The sequence below is a fragment of the Tachypleus tridentatus genome, chromosome 13 (assembly GCF_004210375.1).
Source record: "Tachypleus tridentatus isolate NWPU-2018 chromosome 13, ASM421037v1, whole genome shotgun sequence".
Taxonomy (NCBI): Eukaryota; Metazoa; Arthropoda; class Merostomata; order Xiphosura; family Limulidae; genus Tachypleus; species Tachypleus tridentatus.
Window position 1 is genome coordinate 265,794,590 of NC_134837.1, and position 20,427 is coordinate 265,815,016.

Sequence of the window (20,427 nt, forward strand, 5' to 3'; positions counted from 1 at the left end):
GCGTGTCCTGAAGAAATCGAGAGTATTGATGGTGAAGAATGTGACGACAGAACTGTAGAGTCTTTCGAGACAATTGACTGTGCCACTGCAATGTCATATGCAGAAAAACGTTTACAGTTTGGTCTCAAACACGGCAAAATGGACATTGTAGATTGCATGGTAGCAGTGAGCAAAGACATTGAAACTGTACAATTTTCGAAGAAAAAACAAACAAAAATTAGTGATTTCTTTAAGAAAATGTAGTTTCTTATCGTATTTTAAGTCTGTATTTGATCATTTTTGTGTGTGTGTAGCATTTCTTCTGCAGTGATTTCTTTATAAAAATGTATTTTATCATCGCATTTTAAGTCTGCATGAGCATTAGTGATTTAAGAAAATGTCTTTTATGATCGTATTTTAAGTCTGCATGAACATTAGTGATTTCTTTAGTTTACGATCGTATATCCAGTCAGTATTTGAACACTTTTGCGTGTAACATTTTACAGTGATTTTTTTAAGAAATGTATTTTAGGATCGTATTTTAAACCTGCATTTGAACATTTTTTGTGTACAGAATGGTGAATAGACTTGTGTTTAAACATTTAATAGCCTCATAAAATCAAGGTAAAGTACTGAGAACTAGTGAAAATATAGTTTGTATTACATATTACCGCAATATTTATTTCGTTTTTAAATACTCCATACCCTTAAAATGAACAGAGACCGATTGCCTATTATAAAAACGTACATAATTTAAATCTTGGTAACGAATTGGGTAACCACCCCTCACTAACGACTCCCCCTCATTAACGACCTTTTTGTCGAGGCATTTTTGAAGTCGTTAGTGAGGGGCTCCACTGTATTTATGTTAAAGGAACGCAGATTGTTAGTTCTGATAAATAGATATGTGTTAATAAAGAAAGGCAGTATGTTAGTTCTGATACATTTAGATGCTTATAAAAAATGTTTGTGTTGATTCTTGTATAACCGTGTTTCAGAAGTAAAGACTCACGTTTAATCCTGGACGTCTTTTGTGTATCCATAAAACATTCTTTAGTTCTGAGCATTTCTCAACTTTTCTCGACCTTCACGAATTTACTTGGTATTAAAGACATTAAAACACATCACTCGTGCACCATTTGTAACCGGAGCTAATGTTGGTTCTGCGATTCGTTGTTTGAATTCAAAAAGTAAGGAGCATGCGCAAATACTTAATCAGTCTGTCATTTCTCGGCACTACTTACACCACTGTGACGTTAGGCCTACGACCAACAAATTCAGCATCTTTGGTCGGCACTACTTACACCACTGTGACGTTAGGCCTACGACCAACAATTTCAGAATCTTTGGAAAGTGCAGTCAATGAAAAATACCAGAAGAAAGTTTGTGGATTCACAAAATACTTCTAACGTTGTGATTGATTCCAATTGAGAGCAAACAAGTGGTTGAGTTTAAGTATTTTCGCTATTAAACAGGACACGCAATTAATTAAATCTGGTTATTGGTAGTTTCACTATTGACTTATAATCACATAAGAACCTAATTCATGGCTAACTAACTACGTGATAAATCCGCTTACGAATTTGTCTATATTTAAGCTATGATATACCATTTACAGACAATAATTTTAAAAAAGCATTTAATTTATTCCACACGTCACACGTCTAGGCACACTTGCGAGTCGCAAAATATTAACTCTCAACCGACTGGCTTGTTTTTATTCCGTTCGTCGCCCACCTAGAGCATCATATTGAAAAAAAAATTACCAAAAGCATTTGGTCAAATACACGAGAATCCAAGCAGTAGTTAACAGCGTTAACTGCCTGTTTGTTTTTGAATTTCGCACAAAACTACAAGGGCTATCAGAGTTAGCCGTCTCTGATTTAGCAGTATAAGACTAGAAGGAAGGCAGCTATTCATCACCATCCACCGCCAATTCTTGGAATACGCTTTTAACAATGAATAATAAGATTGATCGTCACGTTATAACGCCCTAACGGCTTAAAGGGCAAGCCTGTTTGGTGTGACGGTTGCTAAGGAAGGGGAGCTTTAATTGAAAGCATAAGCACCATGGTAACAACTACAAGTATGTTTGTTTCAACAAAACCATATTAGGCAGTTTGCTGTATCCACCACGGAGAAGCGAACCCCGGATATTAGCGGTGGCCGTAGATTTACCGCTGTTTTACTGAAGAACCAATGGTGATGGTTGGTTTGACGTCACATTTAGTCTTTGGTTGGTTTGACGTCACATTTTAACCTTTAGCTATTGAAAACCTGATTTAGATGTTTATAAAAGTTTCTTAGATTGTTATAACAGAAATTTGAAACTACAATGAGTATTAAATAATACGTGGCGGCCATTTATTTCCTGACCCATCGCTATATATTAAGCACTATCACGCTAACCCATCCCTACATGTTAAGTACTATCGCGCTTACCCATCCCTACATGTTAAGTACTATCGCGCTTACCCATCCCTATATATTAAGTACAATCGCGCTTATTTGATATAGTGTTCTTTTTCTCATAAAAAAACCACATCGGGGTATTGTGTCCTTAATGTGTCCATTAAGGGGCACAGAACTCCTATATTTAACAGTGTAAATCCGAATACTTACCGCTGTCCCACCAGAGGGCTTATCGAGTCCTCAGACTCTGAGGAGTGATAGTCAACGTACTCAGCAGTCATAATACAAATATACACGCTAAAAATTACCAATGAAAAATGTTGACTTTAAGAAATGATTGGCACTTTATCCAACAAACCCCCAAAAAGGTAAAAAACCATCGTTAAGATACCAAACAAGAAAGTTACCTAATCATTCATTCTTCTTGTTTCAGTCAAGATAATTCTACAATTACTTTATCACTAACGTAAGTTTAAACAAAAATCAGCTTTACGAGTTTCTGAGCAATATACGATCTTATCAGTAAGTCGTAATAACATTAATTAAAAACAAACTATGATTCTTGGGTAAACGATGTTATTATTACCCCTTAAAGTTAGCTTCCTACCAACAAAAAAGGTGTTCCTTTAAAAAACCTAAGTACACGATGAATCAGGAATTTCCTGCCAATAATAGACGAACATTAAACGACTGTAACATGTACAATACTCAACGCTTTGTACACTATACAACCGGTGTCTTCAGGGAGCCAATTACTCAATACACATTAACTTTTATTACACACCTTAAAAGAATACACTGGTTTTCAGTCAACGGAAAGAAGTCACAAGCTAAGTAACAAAAATATTTTATTACAATTTACACGTTTCATAGTATGCAAGATTTGATTTTATAACAAGTACAACGTTTCGTCCAGACAGTGAATTAAAAATATTTATATAAACTAACGCGTTTCATTCTCAAGTCCTATTTTAATAATAAAGGTAAATCTTTTCAGCACTCACATTTACAAGTTTTAGTAATGAAACTAAGCCCTTTTAGCTTTCGTAGTAACGGATTTTGGTTATGAAAGTAAGCCTTTTTATCCCTTCAGAGATAGTGATTTTGGTTATAACCTAAGCTCTTTTATCATTCCAGCAGACTTTTATACAAGACAAATTTAACTTTCAATGATCCAGCTGTTTAAAACAATGAAACAACTCAAATTTAACACACAATACACTTCTAGATTATAAAATACTGAAACAATGGAGGAAAACTGCAGCTTAAAGTATGACAGGAAGTAATCATTGACCACAAACCAACTAAAGACTAAATGCGACATCAAGCCAACCAAACAAAATGTGTTATGTATATTGCACTATGTAAGAATTCCTTTCTTCCCTTCGACCCCTAATATCCTTTTACTCTGTAACTTACACTAATTCCATCAGACCCCAGTACTTATGAATGTAATATTTGTTACACATTTTACGTGTTGTGTTGTGTTGCGTTGTGTTAGGTAGTTTGACTGTAAAACGGATGTGTAACAAAACTTTAATATTTTCCACCACAGTTTTCTTTATTTTTCCGGTTTCGTAGCATTATTACAAAACCGGTAATACAAGAACATTTAGATACGTAACACTAAAGGTTTTATTTTTATATGTATCATTCTTATTATCAAATATGTTTCACGTAATTAGGTGCTTGGTTGTCGGTTAAAGATTTGGCATAAAGTTTCCACACGAGCCGTATCTCGTGAAACATTGAAATTACCACTGAAAATATTGATAAGAGGAAACATACGAATTTATTCTAATCATTTTAAGTTTTAATCGGGCCCGGCATGGCCAGGTGGTCAAGGCACTCGACTCGTAATCCGAAGGTCGTGGTATCGAATCTCCATCATACCAAACATGCTCGCCCTTTCAGCCGTGAGGGCGTTATAATGTTACCATCAATCCCACTATTTGTTGGTAAAAGAGTAGCCCAAGAGTTGGCGGTGATCACTAGCTGTCTTCGCTCTAGTTTTACACTACTGAATTAGGGACGGATAGCCCTCATATAGCTTTGCGCGATATTCAAAACAAAAAGTTTTAATCGTATGGCTTCATTCTCACAGTAAGGAGAGTTTATTAAGTTATTTGTATGAACTATTTGACTCATGTTGGTCGTAATCTCTGTAAGTTAATTATTAATAAACTACTACACCTGAAACTGGAAAGAATTGTTCTTCAAAATTACACCCTTTAATACAGTATCTGTAGTTTTTTATATATTTCGTCCTTTTACTCTTAACATGGCAATACTTGCTTAAATCCCTTTAAAACGACATGGTTTGAAAAGTTGTCACTGTAGCAAGACACCAGTAGAAGGTCATTCTATGATTAGCCCACAGAAAGTGTTCCTTTCGTGGTTATCTCAGCAACAAAACTAATTAACCAAACAAAGACATGTTGTTCCTTGGAGAACAAATCGAACGATAGACAAGATTCATTGGCGGAACTTTTTCAATCTCTGAAGATTACAAAATAAAGTCTTTTGTCAGAAAAAAACAACCAGCTTGCTATATTACATTTCTAAAGTTGCGGTACGGCCGAGATAGAGCGAAGCGTGAGAAACAAACCAGGTTAGAATTTGTGATAGAAATTTCGTCACCAGCAGACATTTTGTTTGTTTCCTTTTTCATTTCGGATTCAAAATTAGTGTCGTGCAAAAACAGCCCTTAAGATCTGTCTTTTGTTTTCCACACGTCACTGCATCTGTCTTTTCTAATCCAGCTCAACTGAAGTGCTTTGGTATTGTACGCAACGCTTCTCTGGCTGTAACAAAAGAGAGGCGATATGTATTTATTACACGCCTCTGATTTTAAATCCCAAATGGAAAAGAAAATTGAAAGGGACGTGGAAACAAAACCTCTGTCACTTCTGTGGTTTTTATCAATCATTTAAAGCTTTAATTTTCTGTTTCATTTTTCCAAGTTCACATCTACAGTTTTAATAAGTTTTGTTTGTTTGTTTTGAATTTTCGCGCAAAGCTACACGAGGGATATCTGCGTTAGTCGTCCCTAATTTATCAGTGTAAGACTAGAAGGAAGCTAGTCATCACCACCCACCGCCAACTCTTGGGGGACTACTCCTTTTTCAACGAATAGTGGAATATACTGCACATTATAACGCTCCCACGACATAAAGGGCGAGCATGTCTGGTTAACGGGGATTCGATCCCGCTAACCTCAAATTACGAGTCGAGCGCTCTAATATAAAGTACCATATAAAATTACTATAACTCTAACTACACCTCAAAAGCAAAAGTTCGAAATGTTTCACACGTTACGTCATGGAAACCGTTCTCTATGCGATTCCAGCACCCCCACCGTTACGCTGGGTCTGATGAAACACAGGAAACAGACACTTGTAATGAGTTGAACGAGGGTGTGATAGCGTGAGGTAAAAAATATCATTTTTCTAAAGATGTCGCCCTTCAGAAGATGAAAATCGATGGCAGTAGTGCCGACGTAAATAGGAACTTTCTACAAAAAACCAGCTAGAATTAAAAACGAAATTAACACCTACATGAAAAGTAGTGTTTGCAATTATAGATTCAACAAATGATAGCTCAGAACTATAGTAGCTGAGAAAACACCCTATGAATTTATTATAAGCTCGTTTTAAATAGCCGTTAATTAACCTGCTTAGATATCATGGATAACACGATGTAACACAAATTTTGTTCCTGGATAGTATGTGTTATTTCTTAATTGCTTATGTTGTAAAAGTACAGAAAATGGCCATCATTCCCGTCAAACTTTGCTTTTGTGACCTGGATAATGAAATTTAGAAATTAACTTATTTTCTAAATAAAACCGAGCAAATTTAGCACATTTTCATTTACATAATGTCTGAATAACACAACATATAAATCAATATTTACATGTATTTATACTAAAGTCAAACAAAAATGAACAAAAATATTTAGAGGCGAGTAGTTTTTCGAGATTTGCGACAGTAATATAAATCACATTCACGTATCAGCCCCAAAATACATTCTCCCATCATGTTTTCATTATGTGAATTTTAGTAACGGCGTTCAAAGTCCAGTATATCTTGATAAAAGCGCTCGCCTTGCTCCTCTGAGTATGCTCAGATGTTTTTCTTGAATTTAAAGATGGGCGTCAAAGATATGAACTTTTAGGGGCATCCTGCAGCCCATTTTGCCGTAGTTCTTCACCAGAGTCTCAACCAGTTCCATATAATTTTCGGACTTGTGATTGCCCAAGTAGCCCCGAATTACTGTGCCAAAGCTGCCCCAAGCTTTTTTCCTTCCTACTGAGCTTCTTGGGGAATTTTGTGCACTCCAGGAGCTTCTTTATTTGTGGTTCAACGAAGACACCAACTCTGCCTCAGACAGATTAAGGAAGAAGTCTCGAAGGTACGTGAAGGCTGCAGACTCCTTATCAAGATTTGTGATAAATTGTTTCATAAGACACAATTTTATGTGCAATGGTAGGAACAACACATTCTGGAGGTCCACTAGTGGCTCACACTTGACATTGTGCCTCCCCACAGGAACTCGGTCAGTTGTGACCAGTGCTCCCTGTTGTAGTGCGCTACGGTGTCCCTGCTGTACCAAAGGCAAAGATAACAGGGAAACTTGGTAAAGCCTCCTTGGAAACCCATCAGGAATGTCACCATTTTGAAGTCTCCGATAACCTTTCAGCAATATTCATCATACTTCAAGGCTTCTAGCAAGGTCTTGATGCTGTTGTATTCCTCTTTGAGGTGCACCAAACGAGCCAGGAGAAGGGACGGATACTTATTCCCGTTATGGAGCAGCACAGCTTTGAGGCTTCTGGATGAGCTATCAATGAAGAGGCGCCACTCGTTCGGGTTACAGGCAATTCCAATTGTCTCGCACAGACCGGATGCATTGTGGCAGAAGGAGAGCCCATTTTGATGAATGAAGAAGCTTACAATGTCGGTGACGCTTCAACTGACTTGTGGCCCGGCATGGCCAAGCGTGTTAAGGCGTGCGACTCGTAATCTGAGGGTCGCGGGTTGGAATCATAGTCGCACCAGATATACTCGCCCTTTCAGCCGTGGGTGCGTTGTAGTGTGTCTGCCAATCCCACTATTCGTTGGTAAAAGAGTAGCCCAGGAGTTGGCGGTGGGTGGTGATGACTAGCTGCCTTCCCTCTGGTCTTACACTGCTAAACTATGGACGGTTAGCACAGATAGCCCTCCAGTAGCTTTGTGTGAATTTCAAAAAGAAAACACACAGTACAAGTTGTAAAACTTTATGAACACGTGTTTCTAACTGTGTTTACAAGAACTGTGTTTTTGAGAACGTAATCAAGTCAAGTTATGTACAAACTCTTTACCAACAAATAAAAATGTTAAACTGTGATATTTTCTCTGATCAAATCAGACAGTTTGAAGAAAAGGAAAAACTGCAACAAGTTTGATCTAATAACCATTGTTAAAGTCAACATCTAATGTCACTTTCCTCCTGTCTGTTGCAAGAGGTTATATGGAACAGAATCTTCAAACAGCGAGTAATGTTTATATAAATATAGCGTAAAGTCGCTTGTTGGATTACAAATTTATAACTTATTACAACTAAGAAATTCAATAAACCCTGTCAGCTCAAAGATTCTCAATAAATCAATCATTGAATCGTATATACTAACAACAAAGATGTGTACAGACACACACAGACGAGGATATTTGAAACACAATTAGAAGCAGTTAGACAGACAGATCGATAAATTTAGATAACGAATATATCTCTTAAGAAATGGATGATTTTTCCTTTATAGAAACAGATGTTGTCTTCGTTTATTACTGATTATTAAGAAATTCTTACTATATTCCTGTTCTTTAAATACAGAACCTTATTTATTATTAACATGTGGTTTAATTTGCTTGTTTCTTTGTTTTGGAATTTCGCACAAAGCTACTCGAGGGCCATCTGTGCTAGCCGTCCCTAATTTAGCAGTGTAAGACTAGAGGGAAGGCAGCTAGTCATCACCACCCACCGCCAACTCTTGGGCTACTCTTTTACCAACGAATAGTGGGATTTACCGTCACATTATAACGCTCCCACGGCTAAAAGGGCGAGCATGTTTGGCGCAACCGGGATGCGAACCCGCGACCCTCAGATTACGAGTCGCACGCCTTAACACGCTTGGCCATGCCGGGCCAACACGTGGTTTTAAACTGCTAACCCCGACTGCACTTTATTTAATTATTGATATGCGGTTTTAAACTGCTAACCCCGACTGCACTTTATTTAATTATTGATATGTGGTTTAAAACTGCTAACCCCGACCACACTTTATTTAATTATTGATATGTGGTTTAAAACTGCTAACCCTGACTACACTTATATAATCTTCAATTCTACTTTCTCCTCAAATACTAAATACGTTTCTGTTATTTAAACCAGTGGCAGTACTTTTGTCTTTCCGAGAAAAGCGTCACCTTCTTATTATTAAAGCCACCAATAAAATTAACATCGGCACCACGTGCAACGGAGCGTTTAAATAACACTCATACATGTTTTACTTAAGTAATAGGAAAGGTGACGTCATCACATTAGAACAGTATGATGCTTCACTCTTGTATTATAATCACAAAGTGGCTCAGTCAGCATATACACGTGGATAACCACCACCAAGTACACATGGCCCAGTGACCGTACACACGTGGTTAACCACCGCCAAGTACACATGGCCCAGTGACCATACACACGTGGATAACCACCACCAAGTACACATGGCCCAGTCACCAACACGTACATGGATAACCACCACCAAGTACACCTGACCCAGTAACCATACATACGTGGATAACCACCACCAAGTACACATGGCTCAGTCAGCATATACACGTGGATAACCACCACCAAGTACACATGGCCCAGTCACCAACACGTACATGGATAACCACCACCAAGTACACCTGATTCAATCACCAATAAATACGCGTATAACAACCACCAAGTACACATGGCCCAGTCACCAATATGTACACGGGTAACCACCAAACACACTTGACATGGGCATAGGTCATCATTAATTTTGTTCGTCGAATCACAATAAGATACAAATATCATAATGAGCAAGGCTTACTTGGTCACCATATGATAGTTCATTCATCATCACGTGTACAGCTAGTCAGAGCACTTCATCACAAGCACTACTATCATAGACATAGTTCATCAAAACAACAACTGGGTTAGACCCTGTAAAAACAACAACTGACCCTGTAAAAAGAAAATCCACAATTTACCACAACAACAAAAAAGAAGAACAACAACAGAGTTAGTTATCCTGGATGGTTCACACAAAATAAAGTTAAATAATAGAATCTGCTATATTTTACGAAAAAACATACCATCCTCTGTATTATACTCAGAAGGTCCCACAGATCATTACGACAACAAAGCTTGTTATCCTCTCTATTATACTTAGAAGAACTCAGAACATTACGACAACAAAGCTTGTTAATCTCTGTGTTATACTCAGAAGGACTCACAGAGCATTGCGACAACAAAGCTTGTTATCCTTTCCATTATAATTAGGACTCGCAGAACATTACGACAACAAAATTTATTATATTCCGAAGAACCCACAGAGTATTACGATAACAAAACTTGCTATACTCAGAAGAACACACAGAACATTACGACAACAAAGCTGGCTATCCTCTGTCTTATACTAAGTAGGACCCACACAACATTACCACAATAAAGCTTGTTATCATCTGTGTTACACTCAGAACACAGATAGCATTATGACACAAAAACTTGATATCCTCTGTATTACACTAAGAATGACCCACAAAACATTGCAACTAGGCTTGTTATACTCTGTCATACTCAGAAGAACCTACAGAACATTACGACAACAAAGCTTGCTATCTTCTCTATTAACCTCAGAAGGACAGACACACAGATCATCACGACAACAACAAATCTTGCCATTCTTTGTGGGAAATTCTAAACCTTTGTGCTGTTATTCTCACATTTTCCTCTAAGTAGAAAATAAATTTTGTAATAAATAGAAACATGTTGAATAAAATTGTAATACAAGGTTTAGGTTACAGTCTATTAACAACTGAAGATATTCAAGTTACTCCACATACACTTGTTAAACACTCCACTTACTTTAAACGACTCCCTTACATTGGTAATATAAAAATACAAAACATGAAATATATCATTTAAAAGCAACGCACGAACAACAAGTAAACTTCAGATCAGTTAGGAGCGTTAACTAATTATGTTTTTCTGCTGTTATTAAGTCACGTTGTTTGGATTAATACCAAACTTTAATTAATATTAAATATTATTATTATGCCTCTAGAGTGCCCCAACTATCTTGAAGATAACACAAAGAATGGCCAATAACCAACTTTCGATAACACCTAATGAAACGACATATACTCCTTGACTGACCCAACTATCCTTAAGATAACACAATTATCAATGGGAATATACTAAACACACATTAATCGCCATCCACGCATTTGAACATACAACACAAAGCACGTACACGTTTATCAGAGACAGGCGTTAACCGTCATCCACATCGTCAGCTCTGATCAGTTGAGAAAGAAAACTATATTATCGAAGAGCTACGTTAGTAATCAATACGCCAGCCAACCTTAGTATCTCAGCAACGTCTCACTGACTAACCTTCGCCCAAGGTAGTGACCCAGTTTAAATCACAAACCAAAGCTTTCTTCTAGCCTTCTTCGCCTTTCCCAACAGTTGAGCCAAATAACAAACTTAAGTTTCCATGGTGACCAAACTCTCATGGAGCGCAGGAGTTTGAGGACAGAACAGAGAAACAGTACAGTACTAGTTATTCTTTTAGTGATGAAGAGAAACCCACTCAAAGTTATGTTATATCTCAAAACGGCTGGTATAAGTATTAAAACTTTTGTTAAAATAAAAGTAGAGAACAAGCTTTCTCACTTTGTTAACCTGAAGATGTTAACAATCTTCATCTTGTTTCACAGATATCCTCTGTGATGACTAGCTGCCTTCCCTCTAGTCTTACACTGCTAAATTAGGGACGGCTAGCACAGATAGCCCTCGAGTAGCTTTGTGCGAAATTCAAAAACAAACAAACTCTCCTGCTTTTCGTGCCATTTTGACCTCTATGTCTAAATCATTGTTTTGACACTGACAGCGAGCGCATTTCCTACAAGTACTGTATGTTGGCACTTACAAACCCTTTTTTTCTTTTTGTGTATTAATGTTGCTTTATCAATACAAAATCAATACACTTACTCACTAAATATCAATACCTGTTTTGTAGCCAGTCATGGATTCGGCTTTCCCAAAGGGTGCAGCAATCGCCTGCTTTTTGTCCAATCAGATTTTTGTCCAGCACTGTGACATAGCGTGTATGTATAGCTGTTAACCTGAAGATAAATGACCTGAGAAGGTATCAAATAACACACAACACGTTCACTGGTCCAGCACAGTGACATAGCTGCATCAGGCAACACACAACACGTTCACTGGTCCAGCACAGTGACATAGCTGCATCAGGTAATATACAACACGTTCACTGGTCCAGCACAGTGACATAGCTGTATCAGGCAACACACAGCAAGTTCCCTGGTCCAGCACAGTGACATAGCTGCATCAGGCAACACACAGCAAGTTCACTGGTCCAGCACAGTGACATAGCTGTATCAGGTAACACACAGCAAGTTCACTGGTCTACCACAGTGATATAGCTGTATCAGGTAACACACAGCAAGTTCACTGGTCTACCACAGTGATATAGCTGTATCAGGTAACACACAGCAAGTTCACTGGTCTACCACAGTGATATAGCTGTATAAGGTAACACACAGCAAGTTCACTGGTCTACCACAGTGATATAGCTGTATCAGGTAACACACAGCAAGTTCACTGGTTTACCACAGTGATATAGCTGTATCAGGTAATATACAACAAGTTCACTGGTCTACCACAGTGATATAGCTGTATTAGCTGAAGATAATATTAATTCTGATTAAATGTTATTTCTTAAAGATACTGTGGTTAACTCTGACAAGACTCCAATATGACATGACTAGGTTGTCTTTGTAGGTAAAGCAGCGGTTCCTGTGACATAACCTTTATTTGTCAGGTCATCTTATACAGAATTTTTTTGTTTAGTAACTCTGACCGTGGGTGACCGTCTAATGAAGGGTCATAGCTCAGCATACCTCGTCTTTGTAGAATGTCTATTCACAAGTATTCAATACAGTCATTTTAGAAATTTATAAATTTAAATAAAGATTTGTTTGACTTACAAGAATACTTCAGCTATATCACTTCGTCTCTGCATCTTCTACCGACAGAAGAGTTTGCAATAATCATGCGTGTATGTGAACGTTTGACTGACGCATAACTACATTGACTTACCTTGCAAATATTTTTACGCGCTATATTTGCAAGTCTCAATAGTGAGTAGTTTGAATGCGTTTATATTTGCTTTCTCAGCTTGTATACTGTTCTAGCTGTAAAATTATAACTTATACAACTTGTTTAAATCCAAACATATCCATGTTGATATACCCATAGAGAACGTTATTTTACCATAGCTTATAACAAAGGAAAGTCACTATCATTATCACGTGCAAAAATCCATCCGTCATATCTTCCTACACCCCCTTCTGAAGAGAAGTCCACCCTCCCAAATGTCTCGTGTTATGGGATTTTATTTAAACGGAAGGTCAGAAGTAAAAGAGGAAATCGAACTTGAAATCTTTAAGACACGTAGTTACACAAAACTACTCATTTTCTTATAAGAGTTTCAAAATGAAATTAATATCTGGCCAAATACCTGGTCAGTTTCAAGCGCCATATTTACTTGTTCAGAAACACTCCAGTTACAAATAATCGATCTCTCTTTACTTGGTGATTAAACTACACTAGCTCTTAAGTATATTGTCTGTACTACAAGTGTGTGTTCTTACTAGATTATTCTAAATATGGAATAAATCATAGATTAATGGGTTTATGTACTCCACCAGAAACGGATGTATACCAGAAATATGTTTGCTCATTAAAATAATCTGGTAATTCCAAAGTGAGAAACACGAAATTTGGCTTTAAAACAATTGAATTTTGAAAAGTCAAATGTTTACACTTTTCCAGTACACGAGTTGCACAATATCGTCAGTTTATAAGAAATTTCTTAGTGTTATAGAGTTCCAAGTTATAAAACTTCACAATTCATCAAATCTACAAAAGAAAGGTAAAACAAAGTTTACGTTTAATATATTTGAAATCCGTGTTAAACAACGTTTGACCTCGACACTCTGTAATTTATATTCAGTGATATTTTCCATAGATTCATCAATAATACTTTCCTGACACCCCTGTTAAGGTAAAATCCACCTTCCCAAAGCTTTTGCGTCATCGAATTTTCTTTAAGAAGCGATAAGAAAAGGAGGAAGAGGGCGATACGGATGCATTTTATTAAAACCATCAGAAACATGTATTTGGATAGCTGCTATGAATATCGGTTAATAGACATTAGCTCAGTTTCAGGTGCAATTATCCAAAATCCTATGGACATTATTCCACCTCATTACCGTCAAGTACCACACACCCCTCTACATCATGAAGCAGTTTTATTCGTTCACGAATTCTATAACCTCTTTAACTGACATACGAAAGTAATTTTAGTGCGACAATTACAACAAACTCTAATTGCCTTCACCATAATGGCTAATTTTCACTAATACGAACGCCTAATGATATAATGGAACAACAATGAATAAGTGTACAGCATCAACCACACAGTATAGTAATGATAGGGCGATTCAGTTTTTTGACTGTTCCAATATTTTCGTCAAAACCATTTCAAATTCTAACATTAATTCAGGCCTATTTAATAAAGTTTTCCTTTTATAACCGTATAGGTCACAGTGAAATAGAGTGTATTTCCAATGAACATTAGAATTTTCACCAATTAAATAAATAATCTATATGAATATAGAAGAAAAAATTTAGAGTTAACAAAAAAATATTAAAAATTAAAATTTGACTACTTTTTTTTTACACAACACCCACACTTTGATTTTTTACATATTTCTAATATGTGATGTCTAAAAACACACCTGTCTTTCACCTACGACTAACATTCCCCAGGGGAACTCTTGTTTAACACCACAACTCGTCATATTGTTCTTTTATGATCTTTTACAATAATACTAACTTACTGTGCGACTATTTTAATTGATAGCTGATGATGTTGCGTGACTACTTTGACTGAGAGCGACTTATTTTGTAACTTTTATGACTGATGGTTAAGAATACTGTGTGACTACTTTGATAGTGACTTAGTTTGCGACTCTTCTGACTAAGGGTTAATGATGGTGCGTGACTACTTTGATCGTAACTTATCCCGCGACTCTTCTGACTGATGATTAATGATGGTGCGTGACTACTTTGATCGTAACTTATCCCGCGACTCTTCTGACTGATGATTAATGATGGTGCGTGACTACTTTGATAGTCACTTATAGTGTGACTCTTCTGACTGATGTTTAATTATAGTGACTTATTGTTAGACTATTTTGACTGATGGTTAATGATAGTGCCCGACTAGTTTGACTGATAGTGACTTATTGTGTGATTATTTTGACTGATGGTTAATGATAGTGCCCGACTAGTTTGACTGATAGTGACTTATTGTGTGACTATTTTGACTGATGGTTAATGAAAGGCCTGACTAGTTTGACTGATAGTGACTTACTGTGTGACTACTTTAGCTGATTGTATGCAACAATTATACTTTTAAAACTTTATTTACAAAGGAGCTTCCAATATTTTTCCAGACAACAACTTTTTGAGTTCACTGAAATATTTTTATATTATGTCACATCGTAAGTAACTTAATCCACTGACGATCGTTCTGTTAGTGGTTTTCTTTTTTTATTACGTCATAAAAATATAAATATTTATAAGAGTGTATAAAGTCACTAAATCTAATTTTATCTTAACGTTTTTGCTCATTATAGTTATTACTGAGGCATAATTTATTTAAAATATCATTATTCTCTGAATAGCTATTGGAAAATAATCTCATTACAAAACATGTATTGGTACACAGCTCCCTCTCTTGGCTATTACTTTCACCATATTTGAATGTCCGGATGAATCATTTCTCAACCCTTCTACAAATGTAAAGTTCCGTTATTATTTAATTAATGATGTGTCTGTTTTACTGACGAGCGACAATTTAAAGTGTTTGAGATGCCTGCATAGTGACTACTGCCAAACCACCTGAAAATACATACAAAACAAAATAATTACTGTAAAAAAATATATTGAAATTTCGTATCTCAGAACGCCTGGTACAGTTATTAAAACTTTTATTCATAAAGCAGAGAACAACGTTTTGACCTTTCTAGGTCATCTGCGGTAAACAGAGTTTGCGTCCTTTCAGCCGTGGGGGCGTTATAATGTGACGGTCAATCCCATTATTCGTTGGTAAAAGAGTAGCCCAAGAGTTGGCGGTGGGTGGTTATGACTAGTTGTCTTTCCTCTAGTCTTACACTACTAAATTAGGGACGGCTAGCGCAAATAGCCCTCGTGTAGCTTTGCGCGAAATTCACAACAAACCAAACCAATTAATTCTGCTGTACTGTGTTTTATGTACATGACAGTTTCTATAGTCACGTGAGGTACGCTAGGTGGCGGATAGTTTGTTTGTTTTTTTATTTCGCGCAAAGCTACTCGAGGGCTAAAAATAAACAAACAAGCAACTGACCGTTGCCGGACACACGTCTTAGAGACGAGAGTATAACGGATACGTAATTGTAGAGGGCACTGCAGTTGGATGTTAGGTTATTAATTAGCAGTGGTATAAAGGTGTTCCTTTATATTAGTTGGATTTTGGTTTTAGTTGCTGTATAAGTATGGCTTCTTTGATTTTGCGTTTGTTTATCTTCCCTTACTTAGTTCTAAAATCAGGGGTTCGATTCCCTTGGGTGGGCTCAGCAAATAGCCAAATGTAGCTTTGCTATAAGAAAAACACATAAAAACGTGTGAAGGTTTTTTTTGTGTGGTCTTTGAATTTCCATTTTGTTTTATAAATAATCTTAGTGTTGTGTAGTTTTCACATAGTATGGACTTATGTTTTGAACCTGCTTTTTGAATAAATTTGGTTTTAATTGGAATGTGTTTTGTTACAAGTTTTTTTCCAACTGTTGGTTATTTTTCACTGATGTCTGGAACATATGGTATGCAGCAGTATAAGGTTTTGTAATCTGTTGTATCTTGGGATTTATTGTTGTTTGTTTGTTCTTGGTCTAGGTGTGTGCGTATAGTTTTTTCAACAGTTTTTTGAGGAAATTTGTTGATGTTGATGAGGTATTATTTTATTTTGTTGATTTCATTGTTAATTTTATAGGGGGAGCATAGTTTTGTGGTTGTGTTTATTTAGTTTTTTTAATATGTTAAGTTATTGTTTTGTTTCATGTGCTGAGTCCAAGGAAATGTATAATCCAGTGTGCCTGATTTTTCTGTGGATTTTAGTTCTGAATTGTACATCGGTTCTTGTGATCTTGAGGTTAAGAAATGCTATTAATTACCACCCACCGCCAACTCTTGGGCTACTATTTTACGAAGAAATAGTGGGATTCACCTTCACATTATAAAGCACCCACGACTAAAAGGGCGAGCATGTTTGGTGTAACGGGGATACGAGCCCGCGACCCTCAGATTACGAGTCGAGTGCCTTAACTACCTGACCATGCTGGGCCAAAAATACAGTTACTGCTGAAACTAAGCTGGTGCTAAGCCTGTTGAAAAAAAATGATGATGAATGAAAATAAGAAGTCTCGATTTTGGCTATTTGCCAATTCTCGACTCTCGGACGCTCTAGATAGCTGAAAAGCAGTATATACACTAGTGATAGAGCTTCTGTGCGAGGTAACTCTTCATATCTACCTTCTGACGACCTGTATGTGTGCTAATTGTGACGTTTTCCCCTGAATGAAAGTTAGTGTATCCTATGAATGCAAATAAATAAAAATAAACATTATTGAACGGCTTTCACTCCTTCATTTCATCCACAACAAAGAGGTTGGCTCCCTAATGACACCAACTGTACAGTGTACAGAGCACTGAATATTCTACATGTTACATTCATCTAACATTAATTCATTATTGACTGGTTATTCCCGTTTCACCCCATACGTAAAATGTGTTTGTTTTATTCAATTAAAAGAACATCAGTTTTCTATAAAAAGCCAACTTGAAGGGGTAATAGCATCGTTCATACTAAAATTATCTACTTTTTTTTAAATATAATAATAAAATAGATAGTCCAAGATCATGAGAACTATTTTTCTTATATATCAAATGATGACAATATTATAGTTACCGCTTCAATAATTAAGTGACACGACTCTTCAAGAAATGATCATAAACGAAATCCGTTAGCGCTAATCACCCAATTTTCCACTTGGGGGCGCCCTTGATAACTGAAAACCGATACATGTACCGAATATATGGCGATAAGAGCTCTTCATATCTAGCTTCCGATAACCGGTAGAAAAGAAAATCCAGATGACTGTTGTGTTGCTTTAATAGGGGCGTCCGTGCCGCTCCTACATAAACAGTATAGCGCACCCTTCGATATAGCAGCACTGATATGAATAATATCATGACAAAGTAATATTTAGGCATTGTACCACGTTAAACGCATGGATACGAGTTCGTGTATTATAGTAAACTCATATGCTTATTATTGTTGTCTTCTAACACTTGTTGAAATAGTATTAACTCTGCCCCCGTCACACCAAACATGCTCGCCCTTTCAGCCGTGGGGGTATTATATTGTAACGGTCAATCCCACTATTCGTTGGTAAAAGAGTAGCCCAAGAGTTGGCGGTGAATGGTGATGACTAGCTGCCTTCCTTCTAGTCTTACACTGCTAAATTAGGGAAGGCTAGCACAGATAGCCCTCGTGTAGCTTTGAGCGAAATTTACAACAAACCAAACCAATTAACTCTGCTGTACTGTGTTTTATGTACATGACAGTTTATATGGGCACATGAGGTACGCTAGGTGGCGGATAGTTTGTTTTTATTTGTTTGTTTTTTGAATTTCGCGCAAAGCTACTCGAGGGCTATCTGCGCTAGCCGTCCCTAATTTAGCAGTGTAAGACTAGAGGTAAGGCAACTAGTCATCACCATCCACCGCCAACTGTTGGGCTACTCTTTTTACCAACAAATAGTGGGATTGACCGTCACATTATAATGCCCCCACGGCTGAAAGAGCGAGCAAGTTTGATGCGATGAGGATTCGAACCCGCGACCCTCAGATTACGAGTCGAACGCCTTAACCCTCCTGGCCATGCCTGGCCAGGTGGATATAGAACAAACACGATTTTTAACACCTCAGCTATAAAAGTTTCCTCATTCCGCATTTCGTCTACCCTAAATAAGTAAGAAAAATATTCCTTATACCAAATACTCAAAGAAGGGAATAAACACGTGAAGAGAACGTTTCAGATTTATTCAACGTAAAGCATCCTGAAACACAACTCTTCAATTTATCGGAATTGAAAGACAGCGAATCTTCTGACGCAGCGCCCTCTATAATATTTTTCGTCAAATTCTATATTTCGCTCAAAGAGAGCAGTTTTATTTTTTTTAAAAGGTAATCGAACATTTCTTCTACTTCTACGGATCTAAATTAGCTATGTTAATTTAAAAAATGAAAACCAATGTATGTATAAAGATACAAAACTGTGAAAGATCTGATTACACATTCCATTCACAGTATAACAAAATTCAATAAAACGACCGATATAAAAAATGTAGCACAGAAAAGGTTTATAAGAAGAAAGACGGTATCATCTATATTCGAGAACGGAAACACCCTTCTTAATATCTTAAATCAGCTCTTATTTCTAGGAGATAGAAAGAAGGAAAACAATACACTTTATGCAGTGCATAACGAACAGCTTATCTCATGATTCATCCCGCCGGAAGAATCACGTGCCTGTCTCGTTGCTAAAATAATTAGGACTACGCGTCAAAGTTTTAGTATTTTCACCAGAAATTTTAAAGCACTAACAATAATATCTTGATACAAACGTCAGCTTGCTATAATTTTGGGAAAAGTAAGAAGTTAGTTTAGAAAGTTGTATAGATTACAAACTTACCTAAAAGCATCTCAAATATGTCTATCTCTTTGATTGCTTCAACGTTTCTGTTCCTACAGTGTTACTGTACAAAAAAAAATTTGTAAAACAGATTGGCGCCACATTTCCTAAAATCCTGGTACAGAAGCTTAAAAGTATTCTCATGAAATATTAGTCCAGTTTTATAGGAAATACACTGAAATACAGAAGTGATTAAATGCAATAGGGTATAATAAAATAAAAATATGTACATTGAAAGTTTTCTGTAGGCCTCTTTTATTTTCATTTTGGTGCAGCGAATCCTTTGCACACCACCTCCTAGTAGTGATACTTCATTTAATTTTTATATTCCAAATATTTGGAATACTAAATAACAGAAACTTTTATTAAGTCTTGTTTACTGTTAAACCTCATTTTATGTATTTAAATCATCAAAGTTTAAGTGATTTTGAAAATGTTGCGTTTAAACTAAAAAGAGATATAAAATGCCATTTAGTAAAATGAAAATCTTCTGTATGTTTCAGTTAATTATACTCATGTGCTTCAAAACTGTATTTTAGCAAAGAGTATTGCCAATATCGTCTGCCCTGATAAAATAATAAATTTGATAATGTTTAACAGTTGAGTTTTCTTGCACGTTTTATACATATATTCCAAGAAATTGTCTTCTGTCTTTGAGCGGTCATGAACTTATTTCTTAGCCTGCGATTATCCTACAACTTGAGGTAGGATAGACGACGATCATAGCAACAAAAATCCGCCATTAAGTTCAGAGTTTGTTTAGCAGCACTTTCCCAGGTCTTAAATTTTAATGTTTTGTTTCCTCTCGTGCATGACGTGAATAATCAGTCACACAATCACAATTGTTTTTAGCTTTATAA

General features: G+C 36.5%; 1 pseudogene across 1 annotated transcript in view; it reads right to left on the reverse strand.

Moving 5' to 3' along the window:
• The window catches only part of LOC143236549 (ankyrin repeat and fibronectin type-III domain-containing protein 1-like), a 319,259-nt pseudogene extending 299,505 nt beyond the window's left edge, over positions 1–19,754 (reverse strand). The window contains exon 1 of the transcript XR_013019582.1: positions 19,568–19,754. The product of XR_013019582.1 is annotated as an ankyrin repeat and fibronectin type-III domain-containing protein 1-like (transcript). The remainder of the gene's footprint in view (positions 1–19,567) is intronic.
• Positions 19,755–20,427: the final 673 nt, after the last annotated feature.